This window comes from Arachis stenosperma, chromosome 4 (genome assembly GCF_014773155.1).
Source record: "Arachis stenosperma cultivar V10309 chromosome 4, arast.V10309.gnm1.PFL2, whole genome shotgun sequence".
In the NCBI taxonomy this organism is placed as follows: Eukaryota; Viridiplantae; Streptophyta; class Magnoliopsida; order Fabales; family Fabaceae; genus Arachis; species Arachis stenosperma.
The window spans coordinates 16,858,070-16,881,108 of NC_080380.1; positions in this window are offsets into that span (position 1 = coordinate 16,858,070).

The following is a 23,039-nucleotide window of genomic DNA, read 5'->3' on the forward strand; positions in this document are numbered from 1 at the left end:
ATAAACAATTAGTGAACATTTATCAATCAATACATAATATGATGTCGCTGTTACAACCTTATTCTTTCACTAAAATACCTCGGACATATTACGTAAGATTACTTTATCACAACAATGAAAATATCCAAACGGAAACAAAATATGAACCTCCCACTGCATCAAAGGAAAGGGAAAAAAAAATTCAAAAGGCTTCAGTAATCAGTTCTTGTAGCTGCATCTCCGCAAATTAAAACTCGATGGATGTTAATTAAGTCCGAATCCCGTTTTCAATGTAATACACCACTAAGAATCCGTTGATTCACATAATGAAACAGCAAAGTGAATTGTAAGCATGAAGTATACAGTGTGAGTGAGCCAGCATGAAATACTGACGGTGGATTCTATGACATTCGTCCCTTATTTTCGTCTTCCAAAATATATATATCAAATAAGTAAAACAAAAACCATCCACTGCCGGAGATGTATACATACTATTTGTTCATATTCTGTCCCAACATTTAGGCCTAGATCCAAATGAGTCAAAAAGATCCAATCTAAAGATTGGTCTTCACTACTCACCGATCTCCTCAGAAGTGGTCGGTTCGACACGCACTCCTCTTTAAGGAAGTCGGGATCGAAGATTAGCTGGCAGATAATCCTTATTCAAATAAGTAACTGCTCCGAAATCTCTCAACCCACTTCCAAGAGGCATATTTCAACTTCTCTAAGATAAAGGGACAGTTATCCACTTGAAAAGGTGGAACTATTCTAATGGTGGTTATTGGTTCACCACTATAAATACCCTGACACCTACAGGTATCTCTAAGTTCCAATACTCTCTAAACCTGTAAAACCCTTTGCTGACTTAGGCATCGGAGTGTCCTTGCAGGTATCACCCCCCATTCTTTTATACATATAAGTCGGACGGCAGCTCCCTGACACGAATCAAGTCGGAGACCTCCTCCAACAGACGATTAAGCCAACCTTACTAGTCTAGCCAATTAATCTCCGGTTACCCATCGTAACATTGGCGCCGTTGTCGAGGACTTGAGAGATCAACTAGTAATGGCGGACGATTTCAACGAGAATGGAAACACAGCGTCTGATTCTGAGCAAGAGAATCAGGATGCTGGTAATAACAATAGAGCAATAGTCACTCACCAAGGGGTGACTAACCAGCACAAAGAAGGAACCTCAGGGGTGAAGGACCCAAAGGAAAACTCATCTGAGGGGCATGAATCAGGAAAAGAAAGACAACCCTATGCAGTTGACTTCATGGGATTGTTCCATGGTCATCAGGGACGACTGGAGCAGTTGGAACAAGAATTAAAGCGACAGCGAGAGGCGGAGAGGAATTTGAAGAACGAGATCGAACGACGAAAGGAGCTTGAGGAAAAGCTCTTGAGATTAGAATCCGCTCTAAAAAGTCGAAGATCTCATAATAATCGAGAAGACTCTCTTCTGGGAGGAGAAGATCCGTTCAGCGAGGACATAATGAAGGCAAAAGTTCCAAAGAACTTTAAAAGCCCTGATATGGACCTCTACGACGAAAATACAGATCCAAAGCATCGTTTGAGCAATTTCAAAAGTCGGATGTACCTAGCCGACGCCTCTGATGCTACTCGCTGCAAGGCTTTTCCGACAACCTTGACGAAAGCAGCGATGAAGTGGTTCGATAGTCTCCCTCCAAAGTCGGTCACTAGCTTCGACGACCTCTCGCGTAAGTTGCTTATGCGATTCTCCATCCAAAAGGATAAAGTGAAGCACGCACCAAGCCTCCTGGGAATAAAATAGGAGGTCGGAGAACCTTTGAGGGACTATATGGAAAGGTTCAACAAAGCATGTTTGGAGATTCAAGACCTGCCCACAGAGGCAGTGATTATTGGCCTGGTAAATGGACTCCGAGAAGGCCCCTTCTCCCAGTCCATCTCAAAAAGGCACCCGACGTCTTTGAGTGATGTATAGGAGAGAGCTGAGAAGTACATCAATATGGAGGAAAACGCCAGGCTTCGAGAGCCAAGCTGGCGACCTAGGCACTCTTACTCATCAAAAGAGAAAGAGAGAGAGCCCAAGAGAAAAGAGGAAGTCGGCCCTGAAAGGCCTAGGAGATATCACTCCTATACTCCTCTACGAGTTTCCCTAGTTGATGTCTACAGAAAAATTTGCCATACTGAAAGACTACCTCCCCTTAAGCCCATCAAAAATAAAAAGGAGGGGGGAGGGGAGTCGTGGCGACTACTATGAGTACCATAAACTATATGGTCACTCCACAAATGATTATTACAACCTCAAAAATGTGATAGAAAAGTTGGTCAAAGAAGGTCGGCTTGATAGATATCTCATGAAAAGGTCGGACCATCATGGCAAGAGAAAGCGAGATGACGAGGACCGGAAAGACCCACCACAATAGACCCCGGAAAGACATATACATATGATCTCGGGGGAATTCGGGGGAGGCGGCCTCACAAAGTCATCTCGCAAGAGGCATTTGAAAGAAGTCTACCAGGTCGGGAGCGAACTCCCGACCTCCTAACCATCTCTTTCACTAAAGAAGATGGGCAAGGTGTCATTCCTAGACATGACAACCCAGTGGTGATAACCATGATCCTTGCCAATGCCTATCTTCACAGAACCCTGGTGGATCAAGGAAGCTCAGTCGACATCCTGTTCAAACCGGTATTTGATAAGCTGGGGTTGGATGAAAAGGAGCTAAGAGCTTATCCCGACACTCTATGTGGGCTAGGGGATACACCAATAAAGCCACTAGGATTCATACCCATACATACAAGTTTTGGAAAGAGGGCAAAATCCAAAACTCTGAGCATCGACTTCATAGTCGTCGATGTGGGCTTAGCCTATAATAGTTTAATAGGCAGGACAACCTTGAATAGGCTCGGAGCAGTGGTATCCACCCCCACTTTTTCATGAAATACCCAACATCAGAGGGAATAGCAATCATCAAGGGAGATAAAAAAACTAGCAAGGAAATGCTACAATGAAAGCCTAAACTTGAGAGGAAAGGGCAAGGAGGTGCACACCATCGAGCTAGGAGGAGTCCGAGCTAAGGAAGAATTGCGACCACAGCCCGGGAGAAAAACTGAAGAGGTATAGGTCGGAAAAGAGGAAGGAAAAAACACCAACATAGGAGCCAACCTGAAAGAAGATATGAAGCAGAAGCTTATAGGGCTCCTACAAGAGAATTCTAACCTCTTTGCCTGGAAAGCTTCCGACATGCCAGGGATAGATCCCGAGCTCATGTCACATAAACTGTCAGTATACCCCGGGTCGTGATCTGTTCAGCAAAGAAGACGAAAGCTTGGACCTGAACGGGCCCAAGTGGTGGAAGAACAAGTACAAGTCCTCCTAGAAGATGGTTTCATTAAAGAGGTCAAGTATCCGGCATGGCTAGCAAATGTGGTGATGGTCAAAAAGCAAAAACGGCAAGTGGAGGATATGCATCGATTATACCGACCTGAATAAGGCATGTCCTAAAGACCCATATCCGCTTCCAAACATTGATACCTTAGAAGACTCCAGCTCGGGGTATCAATACTTGTTGTTCAAGGATGCATACTCGGGATACAACCAAATCCCGATGTACAAGCCGGATCAGGAAAAAACATCATCCATCACTCCTAGAGCAAACTATTGCTATGTGGTTATGCCCTTCGGACTGAAAAATACTGGGGCCACATATCAAAGGCTGATGAACAAGGTGTTTGCTCCTCACCCTGGGAATTTAATGGAAGTCTATGTAGATGACATGCTAGTAAAAGCCAAGGATGAGGCCAACCTCTTGATCAACCTCTCGCAAGTCTTCAACACCATTAAAATGTATGGGATGAGATTGAATCATACAAAATACACCTTCGCAGTAGAGGCAAGAAATCTCTAGGATTTATGCTTTCACAAAGGGGAATTGAAGCCAACCCTGACAAGTGCAAAGCAGTCCTAGAAATGAAAAGCCCGACTTGCTTAAGGGAGGTCCAGCAGTTAAATGGCCGACTTGCCACCCTCTCCAGGTTCTTGGCGGGATCAGCATTAAGATCCCTACCACTCTTCTCTCTACTAAGAAAAGGATGCCAATTCGAATGGACTCCTGAGTGCGAAGAAGCATTCTAGGAATTCAAAAGGTTTTTAAGCCAACCTCCCATTCTGACCCGACCTAAAGTTGGGGAAGAACTCGTCCTGTATTTGTCCGTAGCCGACAAAGCCGTAGCATCAGCTCTAATACGGGAAGACGAGGTTGGGCAGCATCCTGTGTACTTCACCAGTAAAGTTCTACAAGGTCCTGAGTTAAGGTATCAAAAATTGAAAAGTTTGCATATGCCTTGATTGTAGCCTCTCGAAGGTTACGACCTTACTTTCAAGCACAAACAACGAGAGTTCGAACGAACCAGCCCATGAAGCAAATTCTTCAGAAAATGGATATTGCGGGAAGAATGGTTCAATGGGCCATATAGCTATCCGAGTTCGACCACAAGTACGAAACTCAGACGGCAATCAAAGCCCAATGCCTCACCGACTTTGTGGCAGAATATGCAGGAGATCAAGAGGAAGCCTCTGATGAACGAAAAATTGATGGCTTAGAATTTCACATTAAAGTCTCATTGCAAGTATAGTTTCTAAACCAACAAAGAATCCTCTCATACAAAAATTTAGTTGTCACAAGTAACAAACCCCAATAAAAATAATAACCGAAGTATTCAAACCTCGGGTCGTCTCTCAAAGGAATTGCAGGGAAGTGTTCTTATTATTGGTTAGGAAGTATATTTTGGGGTTTTTGAATTAAGAGACAAGGAATGTAAATGGCAAAGGAAATGAACTAACAATTAAGAAAGCTCTTAGCTAGGAATGAGAACTAGAAATCCTATCCTCATTATCCTCCTCAATTGTGACATCAATTGTCCATTGCTCTCACTTAGTCAACCTCTAACTATGAAGGAAAGTCAAGTGGATAAATCAATTTGATTCCTCAAGTCCTAGTTAACTCCTAAGGAAAGACTAGCTTTAGTGGAATTCAAATTAACTAGCAACTTTCAATTATCAATCAACAAAAGATTTGATAACTCAAGAGTCACTAATTACTCAACCTAAGCCAAGAGAAGGAAAACCTAACTCATAACTAGAAGAAGCATTTCATCAATCACATAAAAGGCAATAAAAGCAAACATCATAAATTGCAAGGATTAAAGTAACTACAACTAATCAAGACAAGAGATCAACAATAGAAAACTAAAGCAAGCATTAAAAGACATGAAAACAATAAATTGCATTGAAAGAAAATGTAGATCTAAGAATTCATAAACTACAACTAACAATACAAAAGAATTACAAGAGAAGTAGAATGCTAAAACTACAAGAGAACAATTAAAGATGAAAAAGGAAAATCAAAACAAAAGAGAAGAAGTATATCTAGATCTAAACCTAATCCTAATTCTAGAGAGAAGAGAGAGCTTCTCTCCCTAGAAACTAACTAAAGCATGTTAAAACTAAACTATGTGCTAATTGGTCTCTAACTCCTTCAATCCTTGGGTTTAATAGCATCAGAAGTGAGTTGGATTTGGACCTAGGAAGTTCAGAATTCACCCCTAGCATTTTCACTTTAATGAAGTCACGTGCGAGCATCGACGCGTACGCATGGGTCACGCGTACACGTCGCTTGGTAATTTTCCATCCACGCGTATGCGTCATGTATGCGTACGCGTCGCCATGCAACTTCAATTTCACGCGTGCGCGTCTACTGCGCGTGCGCGTCTGCTGCGTGTGCGCGTCTATCTCAATATCCCAAATCCTTGTTTCTTCATAGATTCTCCACTATGCATGCTTTTCTCTTCACTTCTTCCATTCAATACTCGCCTTTTGAACCTGAGATCACTCAACAAACGCATCAAGGCATCGAATGAAATTAAGGTGACTCAAAATCACCAATTTAAGGGCCTAAAAAGCATGTTTTCACACGTAAGTACAAATAAAGGAGAATAACATAAACCATGCTATTTTATTGGATAAATGTGAAAAAAGGTGATAAAATCTACCCAAATTAAGCAAGATGTACCACAAAATAGTGGTGCATCAAATCTCCCCACACTTAAACCAAGCATGTCATCATGCTTAACCAAGAAGGAAACAAAAGGTATTATCATTTATTCTATGTGAACTAACTATATGTAACCTATCTAAATGTAATCTATCTAAATGAATGTAACTACTTGGTCAAAATAAATCAATCCCCAAGAAAACCAATATAAGCATAGGGGCTAAGGGTATTAACAACCAAGCAAAACCACAATTGAATTGAGCTGTTAAAGATTTTACAAACTTGCAAGAAGGAAAATGATTCTAGGTGAAAAACATGTAATTGAACAATCGAACCCTCACCGGAAGTGTTTGCACTCTAGTCGCTCAAGTGTTTAGGGTTGATTCACTCAATTCTCCCCTAATCATGTTTTCCAAGATTTGTTTTTCATCTAACAATCGACAGTTATTTCATGCATGCATACATATATCATGAGATCTTTTCATAGGTTGTAATGGGGCTAGGGTCAAGGTAGGATGCATATGGTCAAGTGGACTTGAAATTTGAATCTTTGATTAACCTAAGCTTCTCACCTAACCTATATGACAACCTATACAATTTCAAAGCTAACCTAACTACCCATTTTTCACTTTTTCACACATTCATGCATTCTCTTTTTTATCACAACTCATATGCATTGACTTTATTGAACCTTACTTTGGGGCATTTTGTCCCCTTTTTGTTTCTTTTTTTTTTGTTTCTCTTTTTTTTCTATTTTTTTCTTTTCGTTTCATATTTTTTCTTTTTATTTTCTCATTTTTTTTCTTTTTACAAAAGTATCAATTCATATGGCTTTACATTTAATTGACACATGAGTATGTACCCAATTCCCAAGATCTTTAATAAAGGTACAACACACACCTTTTCCAAACCAATGTCCCAAGTTTTCCCACACTTGAATCATAACACTCACTAGCCTAAGCTAATCAAGGATCCAAATAAAGGACATTTATTATTTTTCGCTTTAAGGCTTGTAATGTGCTAATATTGAGAACAAGTGGGTTAATCGTAGACTCAAAATTGGCTAACAATGGAAGATAAAAGGTAAGGCTATTTGGGTAAGTGATCATAATGAAATGATGGCCTCAATCATATAAATGCATGTATACACAAAATAATGGACATAAAGAATCAAACAAATCAAAGATTACAATCATAGGAACAGAATAATGCACACAAGAAGGAAAATAAGTGGTTATAAGATGTAACCACACTATTAGGCTCAAAACTCACAAGCTTGTGTTCTTAGCTCAAAAACATGATCCACAATATATAATTCAAGCAAATTCAATGAAAAATTTTTGCTCAAATCAATTGAGGTGTCCTATAGATAAATTCTTGAAAAATATCATTATTTTGACTAAGCTTATTATGTATATGTATGCAAAATAAGAAAACACAACAAAAATTCCTAAAAATCCTAAGAATGAAATGCAAAAGTGTTGGGATTAGAAACTTGTCACCCAAAAACGCCGACTGGTCAGACAACCTCCCCACACTTAAAAGTTTGCACCGTCCTCGGTGCATTCAAAGATGAGCACGGGGGTACGGTGACTCTCTGGATTGCTACCTTCAGCTGGTGAATCAACCGGTGCTGCATGTTCTTTCTCCCGCTTCTATTTTTGCTTGTGGTGCATCATTCATGAAAAATATAAAATAACACCGTAAGATGAGATAATACAAAAGCAAGGAAGCGTAAATTGTTGGAATGAGGTAAATCACTAGAACGAAGTGAGTGAATTAGTGTGACATTAAAGAAAAAGAGTGTGTGAGTTCTAAGTTGCGCGCGGTTTAGAACACACGCCTACTAGCATAAAAAGTTTTGTCACAATTACACAAAAGAAGCATGCACTTCACTCATTCTAGTGTGCTTGAAATACTTTTAACTTGTAAGTTAAAACAACCAAACAAGCGAGAAAGAAGCATGAAAGCATTTAAGCCAAAGACATATGGATGCATATGATCATGAAACACAATGCATTACGAGAAATGAACAACATCCAATCATCAAGAAATTGACTAATCAAAGAAAAGATTCAAATCACATGGTGGCCAAATCATGCAATTAAAAAAAAAGATTTAACAAGCTCTAAAGGCTATGTCATTAACTTGGTATTCACAAAAGTTAAGTATGAAAAATTTGAAACCAAGTAATGAATTGTAACTTCAACAAGAGAATCCAACAATTAAAATTAACAACAATGATGTTTACTAACATCTCATCAGTAATCAGCAGCAACTAACAGTAGGCAGGATTAATCCAACACTTATAACGAAAAAGAGAAAATGAAATGAAAATTTAACTAACTAACTAAAAGAGATAGTTATAAATGGTGTTTGGTGGTATTGGATGAGGGTAGGCGAAGGGAAGAGGAAAGAAGAAGGAAAAGAATGGAAAGAAGAAAAGAGAAGAAGATGCTGAAAGGCGGTGATCCACGCGTATGCATGTAGTGATGCGTGCGCGTGGTGATGGTGAAATGGAAGCGACGCGTACGTGTGGTGGGTTATTGAGAGCATCGACGCGTACGCGTGAGGCACGCATACGCGTGGGTTGACTTGTGCCTCAGGCACAAGTCTGGCATGCTTCAAGCACAACTCTCAGGTAAAGGTATGGAGGGTGAAACTTTTGGATCCACGCGTACGCGTGGGTTGGTGCTCTTTTTTTCAAAATTTTTTCAAGTTCTTACACCAAACCAAGCATTCCAAACCTCCAAACAGCTACCAAAACACCATAAAACCTTATTTAAATATACTAGACTACCAACTAAACTCAACAAATTAAACAAAACATGAAATTGAACTAACGTTACCAATATGTACAAGAGAGAAAATGAAAAGATTTTACTATGGTGGGGTGTCTCCCACCTAACGCTTTTGTTTATTGTCCTTAAGTTGAACTTATGGAAAGCTCCTCCTCAAGGTGGCTTTTGCTTGTACTCATCTTGGAACATCCACCAATGCTTGAGTCTCCAATGAGCTCCATTCTTCAAAATTAATGCCATCAAGCCTTGATGGAGTTCCTCACAAGTTAAGGGCTCCCAAAGGTGATCCTCATGTATGCTGGGATCCCATATCTTATTTCTACACCCGTCTTCAAGTTGATCATCATTATTCCATTTGGGTGGCAAGCAAGATAAATTCTCAATGAAGTGACCAAACATCATTTTAGACCCACCTAATTGAGCACTAGTCCAACCATTGCATCTAACCCTTGATTTGCAACGCCAACCGCGGAACATCCTTCTCTTACACTTCATCCCACAAAGTTCTCTAAGTTGATCATCCATTTCAAGCAAGTCATATTCGAGTGGGATAATAAAGCTAATAGAAATGAATTTCACCAACTCACATGTAGAAGTAGATGACAACCTAGGCAAAGAAGCTCCCAAGGATCTCGGCAAAGCGTATCCCATCCTCCGTTTTCTACGGACCTCCACCTCCTCACAAGATTTCTTAATTTCAATCCTTTGTTCATCAATTTTATCTTCTTCACTAAGAAGATTTGACGCTTGATCTTCAATTCCAAGGGAACTCAATTCTTGCTCTATCCCATCCAATTCTTCATATGGGATATGCTTTGGAGGATGTGCACTTTCCTCCTCAACATCAACTTCAATCTTGTTGGAGGGATTTTCTATGACCTTAGATTCCCATGGAGACTCCGCATCTCCTAAATCTTCAACCATTTCTTCCTTGTCTTCATCAATCATAGGTTCCTCCAATTGTTCCAACACAAAGCAACAATCCTCATTTTTCACCGAAGTTTCCAATATCTCCTTCATTCTATGCTCTTCAAACGATTCTCCACATGTGGCCATGGAAGTTTCTTGAGTACACAAGCATTGGGAGGCTAGTTGGTTTATCACCTCATCCAAGGCAGCCAAGAATTCTAGTGCCTCCCTTTGCATTTCTCTTTGTTCTTAAAGTAGCAAAGCGAGAGAATCATCAATTAGGGTTTGGGGTGAATATGAGGGTTCATTATTTTGGAGGAAGGGTGATAAACCCCATTTTTAGGGTTTATCCTGTACTTAATCTAGTGGATTTTATCCACTATTCTCATACTTATTCATATAATTCGCATGTTTTACATTTTTCTTCCTGATTCTGTGCTTTGATTGAAAACATGCTTCTTTGGCCTTAAATTTGCTAATTATTAATACTCTCTTATTACCATTCGATATCTTGATCTGTGTGTTTAGTGATTTCAGGTTTTATAGGGCAGGAATGGCTTAGAGGATGGAAAGGAAGCATGCAAAAGTGGAAGGAATACAAGAAACTGAAGGAATTGCTAAAGTTGTCCAGCCTGACCCCTTCGCACTCAAATGGTCATAACTTGAGCTACAAAGGTCCAAATCAAACGGTTCTATTTGCGTTGGAAAGCTAACATCTGGGGCTTCGCAACGATCTATAATTTGTCATAGCTGCTGATGAGCGAATAATTTATACGCTTTTTGGCATTGTTTTTAGTATGTTTTTAGTATGATCTAGTTAGTTTTTAGTATATTTTTATTAGTTTTTAGCTAAAATTCACTTTTCTGGACTTTACTATGAGTTTGTGTGTTTTTCTGTGATTTCAGGTATTTTCTGGCTGAAATTGAGGGATCTGAGCAAAAATCTGATTTAGAGGCTGAAAAGGACTGCAGATGCTGTTGGATTCTGACCTCCCTGCACTCGAAATGAATTTTCTGGAGCTACAGAAGCCCAATTGGCGCGCTCTCAACGGCATTGGAAAGTAGACATCCTGGGCTTTCCAGCAATGTATAATAGTCCATACTTTGCTCGAGATTTAATGGCCCAAACCGGCGTTGCAAATCAGCCTCAGAACTTCCAGCGTTTAATGCTGGAACTGGCATAAAACTTGGAGTTAAACGCCCAAACTGGCATGAAAGCTGGCGTTTAACTCCAGAAAAGGTCTCTACACATGAAAGCTTCAATGCTCAGCCCAAGCACACACCAAGTGGGCCCAGAAGTGGATTTTTCTGTCATTTACTCGCTTCTGTAAACCTTAGGTTACTAGTTCACTATTAATAGGATCTTTTGACATTGTATCTGTACCTCATGACACTTTACACGTTTCTTTGTGTACCTTCCACGGCATGAGTCTCTAAACCCCATGGTTGGGGGTGAGGAGCTCTGCTGTGTCTTGATGGATTAATGCAATTACTACTGTTTCTTATTCAATCATGCTTGCTTCCATTCTAAGATATCACTTGTTCTTAACCCGGATGAATGTGATGATCCGTGACACTCATCATATTCTCAACTATGAACGTGTGCCTGACAACCACCTCCGTTCTACCTTAGATTGAGTAGATGTCTCTTGGATTCCTTAATCAGAATCTTCGTGGTATAAGCTAGAACTGATGGCGGCATTCAAGAGAATCCGGAAGGTCTAAACCTTGTCTGTGGTATTCTGAGTAGGATTCAATGATTGAATGATTGTGACGAGCTTCAAACTCCTGAAGGCGGGGCGTTAGTGACAGACGCAAAAGAATCAATGGATTCTATTCCGGCCTGATCGAGAACCGACAGATGGATAGCCGTGCCGTGACAGGGTGCGTTGAACATTTCCACTGAGAGGATGGGAGGTAGCCACTGACAACGGTGAAACCCTACATACAGCTTGCCATGGAAGGAGCTTTGCGTGTTTGATGAAGAAGACAGTAGGAAAGCAGAGATTCAGAAGATGGAGCATCTCCAAAACCTCAACCTATTCTCCATTACTGCAAAACAAGTACTTATTTCATGTTCTTTTGCTTTTCACAATCAATCCTGATAATTATTGATATCCTGACTAAGATTTACAAGATAACCATAGCTTGCTTCAAGCCGACAATCTCCGTGGGATCGACCCTTACTCACGTAAGGTATTACTTGGACGACCCAGTGCACTTGCTGGTTAGTTGTGCGGGATTGCAAAAGTGTGATTGCAATTTCGTGCACCAAGTTTTTGGCGCCGTTGTCGGGGATTGTTCGAGTTTGGACAACTGACGGCTTATCTTGTTGCTTAGATTAGGACTGTTTTGTTTTTATTGGTTTAGAGTCTTTTAGTTGAGTCTAGTTTCATAATTTAAGTTTGGTGTCAATTGCATGCTTTTGTTTTTCTTTTAATTTTCGATTTTGCATATCCTTAGTCCCTTTTTGATCCGTAAAAGTTCTAAGTTTGGTGTCCTCTTTGTGTTTTTCTCTTAAAAATTTTCGAAAAAATTGTGTTTGATTTTCTAAAAATTTTAAGTTTGGTGTCATTTTGTTGTTTTCTCTTTCCTCTTTTCAAAAATCAAATCTTTTTCATAAAAATTTTTCAATCATATCTTTCTAATTGCTAATCTCAAAATCTTTTTAATTAACTACTTGATTCAGTTTTTAATTTGCTTTGATCTTATTTTCTTTTAATTTTCGAATTTTTATTTTATTTTACTTTTGTTTTATTTTATTTTATTTTTTTCGGTTAATTCAAAAAAAAAAATATTTTTCTACTTGCAATCCATATCATTCCCTTTATCCATCATGGACCTAAGTGAGATTGATCAGTCCAGAAGGACTCTGGGGTCATATGCTAACCCCATTACAGCTGCATATGGGAGTAGCATCTGTACACCTCCCATCAAAGCAAGCAGCTTTGAGCTAAACCCTCAACTCATTATCATAGTGCAGCAAAATTGCCAGTATTTCGGTCTTCCTCAGGAAGAGCCTACTGAGTTTCTGGCACAGTTCTTACAAATTACTGACACAGTATATGATAAAGAGGTGGATCAGGATGTCTACAGACTATTACTGTTTCCATTTGCTGTAAAAGATCAAGCTAAAAGGTGGTTGAATAACCAACCTACAGCAAGCATAAAGACATGGAAACAGTTATCAGACAAATTCCTGAATCATTTTTACCCTCCAAAGAGGATGACACAGCTAAGGCTGGACATCCAAGGCTTTAAACAAGAGGATAATGAATCCCTTTATAATGCCTGGGAGAGGTATAGAGGTATGCTAAGAAAATGCCCCTCTGAAATGTTTTCAGAGTGGGTACAGTTAGACATCTTCTACTATGGGCTTACAAAAAAAGCTCAGATGTCTTTAGACCACTCAGCTGGTGGGTCTATACACATGAGGAAGACAATCGAAGAGGCTCAAGAGCTTATAGACACTGTTGCTAGAAATCAATATTTGTACTCTAGCAATGAGTTCTCTCTAAAAGAGAAAATCATGACGGTAGTCACTGATCCTAATCCTCAAGAACAGATGATTGAGCTTAATCAACAATTGCTCCTGATGACAGAACAGTTAGCAGAATTTAAAGAGATACTCCATGAAACTAAAGTTGCTAACAAGAACATAGAACTGCAGTTGAATCAAGCAAAACAGCAAATATCTAAACAGATAACAGAGGAATGTCAAGCAGTTCAACTGAGGAGTGGTAAGGCACTGAATAACACTACTCAAAAGAGCAAAAAGCCAAATAAGGAACAATTGACAGAGGACAACCAAATCACTGTTCAAAATCCCTCTGAGGACAGTAAGAACCCAGAGAGGAATGCTATTGGCGTTCAAACGCCAGAAAGGGAAGGAAAGCTGGCGTTAAACGCCCATTTCTTGCCCAGTTCTGGCGTTCAAACGCCAAAAAAGGGAGAGAAGTTGGCGTTTAACGCCCAATCTTCACCCATTCCTGGCGTTCAGACGCCAAGGGAGGATCAGACACCTGAGAGTGCTGACAGTAATCCCTCTAAAAAGGCTTCTTCAACCACGTCTGTAAGGAATAAACCTGCAGCATCTAAGGTTGAAGAATATCAAGCCAAGATGCCTTATCCTCAAAAACTCCGCAAAGCGGAACAGGATAAGCAATTTGCCCGCTTTGCAGACTATTTAAGGACTCTTGAAATAAAGATTCCGTTTGCAGAGGCACTTGAGCAAATACCTTCTTATGCTAAGTTCATGAAGGAGATCCTAAGTCATAAGAAGGATTGGAGAGAAACTGAAAAAGTGTTTCTCACTGAAGAATGCAGTGCAGTCATTCTGAAAAGTTTACCAGAAAAGCTTCAAGATCCAGGAAGCTTTATGATACCATGCACATTAGAAGGTGCCTGCACCAAGACAGCCCTATGTGATCTTGGAGCAAGCATCAATCTAATACCTGCATCCACTATCAGAAAGCTTGGGTTGACTGGAGAAGTCAAACCAACCCGGATATGCCTCCAACTTGCTGATGGCTCCATTAAACATCCATCAGGCATAATAGAGGATATGATTGTCAAGGTTGGGCCATTTGCCTTTCCAACTGGCTTTGTGGTACTGGAAATGGAGGAGCACAAGAGTGCAACTCTCATTCTAGGAAGACCTTTCCTAGCAACTGGACGAACTCTCATTGATGTACAAAAAGGGGAAGTAACCCTGAGAGTCAATGAGGATGAGTTCAAGTTGAATGCTGTGAAAGCTATGCAGCATCCAGACACACCAAATGACTGCATGGGCGCTGACATTATTGACTCTTTGGTGGAAGAGATCAATATGACTGAAAGCCTAGAATCAGAGCTTGAAGACATCTTCAAGGATGCTCAGCCTGATCAAGAAGAACCACAGGAAACAAAGGAATTTTCGAAAATTCCTCAGGAGGAGGATAAGCCTCCCAAACCTGAACTCAAACCACTACCACCATCCCTGAAGTATGCATTTCTGGGAAAGGGTGACACTTTTCCAGTGATTATAAGCTCTGCTTTAAATCCACAGGAAGAGGAAGCACTGATTCAAGTGCTAAGGACACACAAGACAGCTCTTGGGTGGTCCATAAGTGATCTTAAGGGCATTAGCCCAGCCAGATGCATGCACAAGATCCTGTTGGAGGATAATGCCAAACCAGTGGTCCAACCACAGAGGAGGCTAAATCCTGCCATGAAGGAGGTGGTGCAGAAAGAGGTCACTAAATTACTAGAGGCTGGGATTATTTATCCTATTTCTGATAGCCCCTGGGTGAGCCCTGTCCAAGTTGTCCCTAAAAAGGGAGGTATGACAGTGGTTCATAATGAAAAAAATGAACTGGTTCCTACAAGAACAGTCACAGGGTGGCGTATGTGTATTGACTACAGAAGGCTCAATACAGCCACCAGAAAGGATCATTTTCTTTTACCATTCATAGACCAAATGCTAGAAAGACTGGCTGGTCATGATTATTACTGCTTTTTGGATGGCTATTCAGGCTACAACCAAATTGCAGTAGATCCTCAGGACCAAGAGAAAATAGCATTTACTTGCCCTTCTGGTGTGTTTGCCTACAGAAGGATGCCTTTTGGTCTGTGCAATGCACCTGCAACCTTTCAGAGGTGCATGCTCTCTATCTTCTCAGATATGGTAGAGAAATTTCTGGAAGTCTTCATGGATGACTTCTCAGTATATGGAGACTCATTCAGCTCCTGTCTTAATCACCTAGCACTTGTCCTGAAAAGGTGCCAAGAGACTAACCTGGTTTTAAACTGGGAGAAATGTCACTTTATGGTGACTGAGGGAATTGTCCTTGGGCACAAAATTTCAAGCAGGGGAATAGAGGTGGATAAGGCAAAGGTAGAGGTAATTGAAAAATTACCACCACCTGCCAATGTTAAGGCAATCAGAAGCTTTCTGGGGCATGCAGGATTCTACAGAAGGTTCATAAAAGATTTTTCAAAAATTGCAAAACCTCTGAGTAATCTGCTAGCTGCTGACACACCATTTGTGTTTGACACACAGTGTCTGCAGGCATTTGAGACCCTGAAGGCTAAGTTGGTCACAGCACCAGTCATCTCTGCACCAGATTGGACATTGCCATTTGAATTAATGTGTGATGCCAGTGACCATGCCATTGGTGCAGTGTTGGGACAGAGGCATAACAAGCTTCTGCACGTCATTTATTATGCCAGCCGTGTTCTAAATGACGCACAGAAGAATTACACAACCACAGAAAAAGAGTTACTTGCAGTGGTCTATGCCATTGACAAGTTTAGATCCTATCTAGTGGGATCCAAAGTGATTGTGTACACTGACCATGCTGCTCTTAAATACTTACTCACAAAGCAGGATTCAAAACCCAGGCTAATAAGATGGGTGTTGCTTCTGCAAGAGTTTGATATAGAAATAAGAGACAGAAAAGGGACAGAGAACCAAGTAGCTGATCATCTGTCCCAAATAGAACCAGTAGCTGGGACGTCCCTCCCTTCTACTGAGATCTCTGAGACTTTCCCAGATGAGCAACTCTTTGCCATTCAGGAAGCTCCATGGTTTGCAGACATTGCAAACTATAAAGCTGTGAGGTTCATACCCCAGGAGTACAGCAGAGTGCAAAGAAAGAAATTAATTTTAGATGCCAAGTACTACCTATGGGATAAGCCATATCTCTTTAAGAGATGTGCAGACGGAATGATCCGCAGATGTGTACCCAGAGAAGAAGCACAAAGGATCCTATGGCATTGCCATGGATCACAGTATGGAGGACATTTTGGAAGTGAGCGAACAGCCACTAAAGTCCTCCAATGTGGCTTCTACTGGCCTACTCTCTATAAAGATTCTCGAGAGTTTGTGCGTAACTGTGACAGTTGCCAAAGAGCTGGTAACTTACCTCACGGATATGCCATGCCTCAACAAGGGATATTAGAGATAGAATTGTTTGATGTATGGGGAATTGACTTCATGGGGCCATTCCCACCATCATACTCAAACACTTACATTCTGGTGGCAGTGGACTGTGTATCTAAGTGGGTAGAAGCAATTGCTACACCCACTAATGATACCAAGACCGTGCTGAAATTCCTCCAGAAACACATCTTCAGCAGGTTTGGTGTTCCCAGAGTACTAATTAGTGATGGGGGCACTCATTTCTGCAATAGACAGCTATACTCTGCTATGGTTAGATATGGAATTAGCCACAAAGTGGCAACCCCGTATCATCCACAGACAAATGGGCAAGCTGAAGTCTCTAACAGAGAGCTAAAAAGAATCCTAGAACGGACTGTGATAGCCCGAAGAAAGGATTGGGCAAAGAGCTTGGATGATGCTCTGTGGGCATACAGAACAGCATTCAAGACTCCTATAGGAACCTCTCCATACCAACTGGTGTACACATCTGTGGGAAGGCATGTCATCTGCCCGTGGAACTGGAACATAAAGCCTACTGGGCAACCAGATTCCTAAACATGGATGCTCAGTTAGCTGGTGAAAAAAGATTGCTCCAGTTAAATGAGCTAGAGGAGTTCAGACTCAATGCCTTTGAAAATGCAAAAATTTATAAGGAAAAGGCAAAGAAGTGGCATGACAAGAAGTTGCCAACCAGAGTCTTTGAGCCAGGACAAAAAGTTCTGCTCTTCAACTCTAGGCTCAAATTGTTTCCAGGAAAACTTAAATCCCGGTGGAGGGGTCCGTATGTGATTACAGGAGTGTCACCATATAGATATATTGAACTTCAGGATATTGATTCTGACAAAAAGTTCATTGTTAATGGACAGAGAGTCAAGCATTATCTTGAAAGCAATTTTGAGCAGGAATGCTCAAAACTGAGACTTGAGTGATTCTCAGTAAATGTCCAGCTAAAGACAGTAAAGAAGCGCTTGCTGGGAGGCAACCCAATCATTAGGAGGTTATATGATTTGTTTTTACAGAGGCAAGTATCAAAAAATGAAGGAATTCACAGAGTTACAGAAGGATTCAGCGCAAAAAGCAGAGAAAAAGAGCTTACTGGCGAAAAAACGCCAGTAAGGGGCATTTTGGGCGTTAAACGCCAGAATGGGCACCATTCTGGGCGTTTAACGCCAGTAAAGATGCCATTTTGGGCGTTAAACGCCAGAATGTGCACCATTCTGGGCGTTTAACGCCAGGTGTGCAGCATCCTGGGCGTTTAGCAAAACGCCCAGTGACAAAGGAGATTCTGGCGTTTAACGCCAGCCAGGGCACCTAGCTGGGTGTTAAACGCCCAAAAGGGGCAACAAATGGGCGTTAAACGCCAGAATGGGTGCCATTCTGGGCGTTTAACGCCAGAAAGGTGGGGGACCAAGATTTTGTTTTCCAATCAAATTTTTTCAAACTTTCCTTTTCTTACCCATACTTTTCTACATAAACCTATCTCAACCTTTCATCATTCACTTTAAAATCCTCACAAATCAAAATCATTCTTCAAATCCCTCTCAAATCAATCCCAAATCTTATTCAAAAACTCACCCTTTTCTCAAATTCTCTCCATATCTTCTCAAATCTCTTTTCAATTTTCTCGAAATCACCTTCCCCCCCTTATAAAAACACGTTCGGCCTCACCAATCCCCCACACCATTCGAGTTTGCTCTTCTCCTCTCTCTCCTCCTTCCTTTCTTTTGCTTGAGGACAAGCAAACCTCTAAGTTTGGTGTGCTTTTCCGTGATCACTAAGCCAAGAGTCATCAAGATCATGGCTCCTAAGGGAAAACAAACCAATTTAAGAGGAAAGAAAGAGAATAATCCAAAGAATATTTGGAATCAAGAGAAGTTCTTAACCAAAGAACATGAAGACCATTATCACAAAATAATGGGTCTGAGGTCAGTGATCCCGGAAGTTAAATTTGATCTGAAAGAAGATGAATATCCGGGGATACAAGAGCAAATTCGAAACAGAGGATGGGAAGTTCTAACCAATCCTGAGATAAAGGTTGGAAGGAATATGGTTCAGGAATTCTACTCAAATCTGTGGCTAACAGATAAGCAGAGAATGACTGGAACCGCTTACCATACCTACAGAACCATGGTCAGAGGGAAAGTTATGTACTTCCATCTGGACAAAATAAGAGAAATCTTCAAGTTACCTCAACTGCAAGATGATCCTGAATCCTTTAATAGGAGAATGGTGAGAGCAGATAAAGGGTTGGATCAAGTTCTAGAGGACATATGCCTCCCTGGAACTAAGTGGATAACCAATTCAAAGGGTGTCCCAAACCAACTCAAGAGGGGAGACCTCAAACCAATTGCAAGAGGTTGGCTAGACTTTATTGGGCGTTCCATATTGCCCACTAGCAACCGTTCTGAGGTCACTATCAAGAGAGCAGTGATGATTCATTGCATTATGCTTGGAAAAGAAGTGGAGGTTCATCATGTGATTGCTTGTGAGATCTACACAATTGCAAATAAAAATTCCACTGAAGCCAAACTGGCTTACCCAAACTTGATCTCCTTGCTCTGTAAAGAGGCTGGGGTAAAGATGGGAGTAGATGAATTCATACCCATTGAACATCCAATCACCAAGAAGTCAATGAAAGGACAAATGCAAGACAACTCTATCAAAAGAAGGGCGCAGGAGTTCCTCCCTGAATTCCCTGAAATTGGCTACTGGGCCAGCCTAGAAGCATCTATCAACAAGTTGCAAGAGACTATGGAGCAACTTAAGGAAGAACAGCAGAATCAGAACTGCATGCTCTGCAAATTGCTGAAGGAACAAGAGAAGCAGGGGCGTGAACTCCAAGAGTGGAAACGCCAAAAGCTCTCCTCTCAAGCTGAGGGAGCATCCACTTCTCAAAATCAAGGTTGTTGAGTCCTAACTCTGTGATAACCTCTATCATTAGGAGCCTATTTAAATTTTCTGTTTTCTAATTTTTTCTTTCTATTTTTAGTTTTATTTTATATCTATTTTTGAGTTTTGTTCTTAATTCATAATAAAATTTAAAGTTTATGCCTTAAAGCTATGAATGTCCTATGAATCCATCACCTCTCTTAAATGAAAAATGCTTTAATCACAAAAGAACAAGAAGTACAAGATTTCGAATTTATCCTTGAAACTAGTTGAATTAGTTTGATGTGGTGACAATAATTTTTGTCTTTCCGAATGAATGCTTGAACAGTGCATATGTCTTTTGAATTTGTTGTTTTGAGAATGTTAAAAATTGTTGGCTCTTGAAAGAATAAGGGAAAAAGAGAACTGTTATTGAGGATCTGAAAAATCATCAAATTGATTCTTGAAGCAAGAAAAAGCAGTGAATACAAAAAAAAATTTCGAAAAAAAAAAGAAAGAAAGAAATAAAGTTGTGAACCAAGGCAAAAAGAGTGTGCTTAAGAACCCTGGACACCTCTAATTGGGGACTCTAGCAAAGCTGAGTCACAATCTGAAAAGGTTCACCCAATTATGTGTCTGTGGCATGTATGTATCCGGTGGTAATACTGGAAGACAGAGTGCTTTGTGCCACAGCCAAGACTCATACACTAGCTATGTACAAGAATCATTATACTTAACTAGGAGAATTAATAACACTATCTGAGTTCTGAGTTCCTAAAGATGCCAATCATTCCGAACTTCAAAGGATAAAGTGAGATGCCAAAACTGTTTGGAAGCAAAAAGCTACTGGTCCCGCTCATCTAATTGGAACTATGTTTCTTTGATATTTTGGAGTCTATAGTATATTCTCTTCTTTTTATTCTATTTTGATTTTCAGTTGCTTGGGGACAAGCAACAATTTAAGTTTGGTGTTGTGATTAGCGGATAATTTATACGCTTTTTGGCATTATTTTTAGTATGTTTTTAGTATGATCTAGTTAGTTTTTAGTATATTTTTATTAGTTTTTAGCTAAAATTCACTTTTCTGGACTTTACTATGAGTTTGTGTGTTTTTCTGTGATTTCAGGTATTTTCTGGCTGAAATTGAGGGATCTGAGCAAAAATCTGATTTAGAGGCTGAAAAGGACTGCAGATGCTGTTGGATTCTGACCTCCCTGCACTCGAAGTGAATTTTCTGGAGCTACAGAAGCCCAATTGGCGCTCTCTCAACGGCATTGGAAAGTAGACATCCTGGGCTTTCCAGCAATGTATAATAGTCCATACTTTTCCCGAGATTTGATGGCCCAAACCGGCGTTGCAAATCAGCCTCAGAACTTCCAGCGTTTAACGCTGGAATTGGCATAAAACTTGGAGTTAAACGCCCAAACTGGCATGAAAGCTGGCGTTTAACTCCAGAAAAGGTCTCTACACATGAAAGCTTCAATGCTCAGCCCAAGCACATACCAAGTGGGCCCAGAAGTGGATTTTTCTGTCATTTACTCGCTTCTGTAAACCTTAGGTTACTAGTTCACTATTAATAGGATCTTTTGACATTGTATCTGTACCTCATGACACTTTACACGTTTCTTTGTGTACCTTCCACGGCATGAGTCTCTAAACCCCATGGTTGGGGGTGAGGAGCTCTGCTGTGTCTTGATGGATTAATGCAATTACTACTGTTTCTTATTCAATCATGCTTGCTTCCATTCTAAGATATCACTTGTTCTTAACCCGGATGAATGTGATGATCCGTGACACTCATCATATTCTCAACTATGAACGTGTGCCTGACAACCACCTCCGTTCTACCTTAGATTGAGTAGATGTCTCTTGGATTCCTTAATCAGAATCTTCGTGGTATAAGCTAGAACTGATGGCGGCATTCAAGAGAATCCGGAAGGTCTAAACCTTGTCTGTGGTATTCTGAGTAGGATTCAATGATTGAATGATTGTGACGAGCTTCAAACTCCTGAAGGCGGGGCGTTAGTGACAGACGCAAAAGAATCAATGGATTCTATTCCGGCCTGATCGAGAACCGACAGATGGATAGCCGTGCCGTGACAGGGTGCGTTGAACATTTCCACTGAGAGGATGGGAGGTAGCCACTGACAACGGTGAAACCCTACATACAGCTTGCCATGGAAGGAGCTTTGCGTGTTTGATGAAGAAGACAGTAGGAAAGCAGAGATTCAGAAGATGGAGCATCTCCAAAACCTCAACCTATTCTCCATTACTGCAAAACAAGTACTTATTTCATGTTCTTTTGCTTTTCACAATCAATCTTGATAATTATTGATATCCTGACTAAGATTTACAAGATAACCATAGCTTGCTTCAAGCCGACAATCTCCGTGGGATCGACCCTTACTCACGTAAGGTATTACTTGGACGACCCAGTGCACTTGCTGGTTAGTTGTGCGGGATTGCAAAAGTGTGATTGCAATTTTGTGCACCAGCTGCCCCAAAGATAGGCGATGCGCACGCGTGGATCACGCGCATGCGTGACCTGGAAAAAATTCAATCCACGCATACGCGTGGACGACACGTACGCGTGGACGACACGTACGCGTGACAGTGCCGTGTGCTGGACGTATCAGAAATTGCTGGGGGCAATTTTTGGACTGTTTTTGACCCAGTTTTTGCCCCAGAAAACACATATTAGAGGCTACAGAGTGGGGGAATTAGTCCATTCATTCATGAGACACTTTTTCATTCACATAATTTTAGGTTTTAGATGTAGTTTTTAGAGAGAGAGGCTCTCTCCTCTCTCTAGGATTTAGGATTTCTAGTTTTATGCTTTTGGATTGGATATTTACAGAGTCACTACTTCCGTTGAAGACTTCATCATTCTATTTTATTTACTTACTTGTTACTTATTGTTCCATATCCTTAATCCTTATTCAGAGTTACAATTGGATTGCTTTTATGAATTTAATTTTATTATTTATTTAATTACTTCCAATTTTATTCCAATTATCATGTCTTCTTTTTACTCCCTTTTCATGAATGCAGAATTGGCATCCACGTCAGTGGAGTAGGCTTTTAATTTGATTTTGGAGTTGATTAATATTTGAGACCCTTGAGTTGGAATACTCAAGAGTTAATTGGTAATTGGAAGTTGTTGGCCAGCTCTCTAGTTACTAACGCTAATCCTTCCCAAGGAAGAGGATTAGGACTTGTGAATAGAAATTGGCTTCCAACTTACTTGACTTTCTTTTACTCAGTAAAGGATAACTAAGTAGAACAACAACCTATTACTAATTAATCTTGAAAAATCCAACAAGGATAGAACTTCAGATCAATCTTCTCCTAGTCAAGGCTTTTTATTGTTATTAATTTATTTTCTTTGGAATTTTCTCTTCTTATTTCTCAATCCAAAACCCCAATTTATACAACTCATAACCAATAATAAGAACACCTCCCTGCAATTCCTTGAGAGACGACCCGAGGTTTAAATACTTCGATTATTAATTTTGTGACG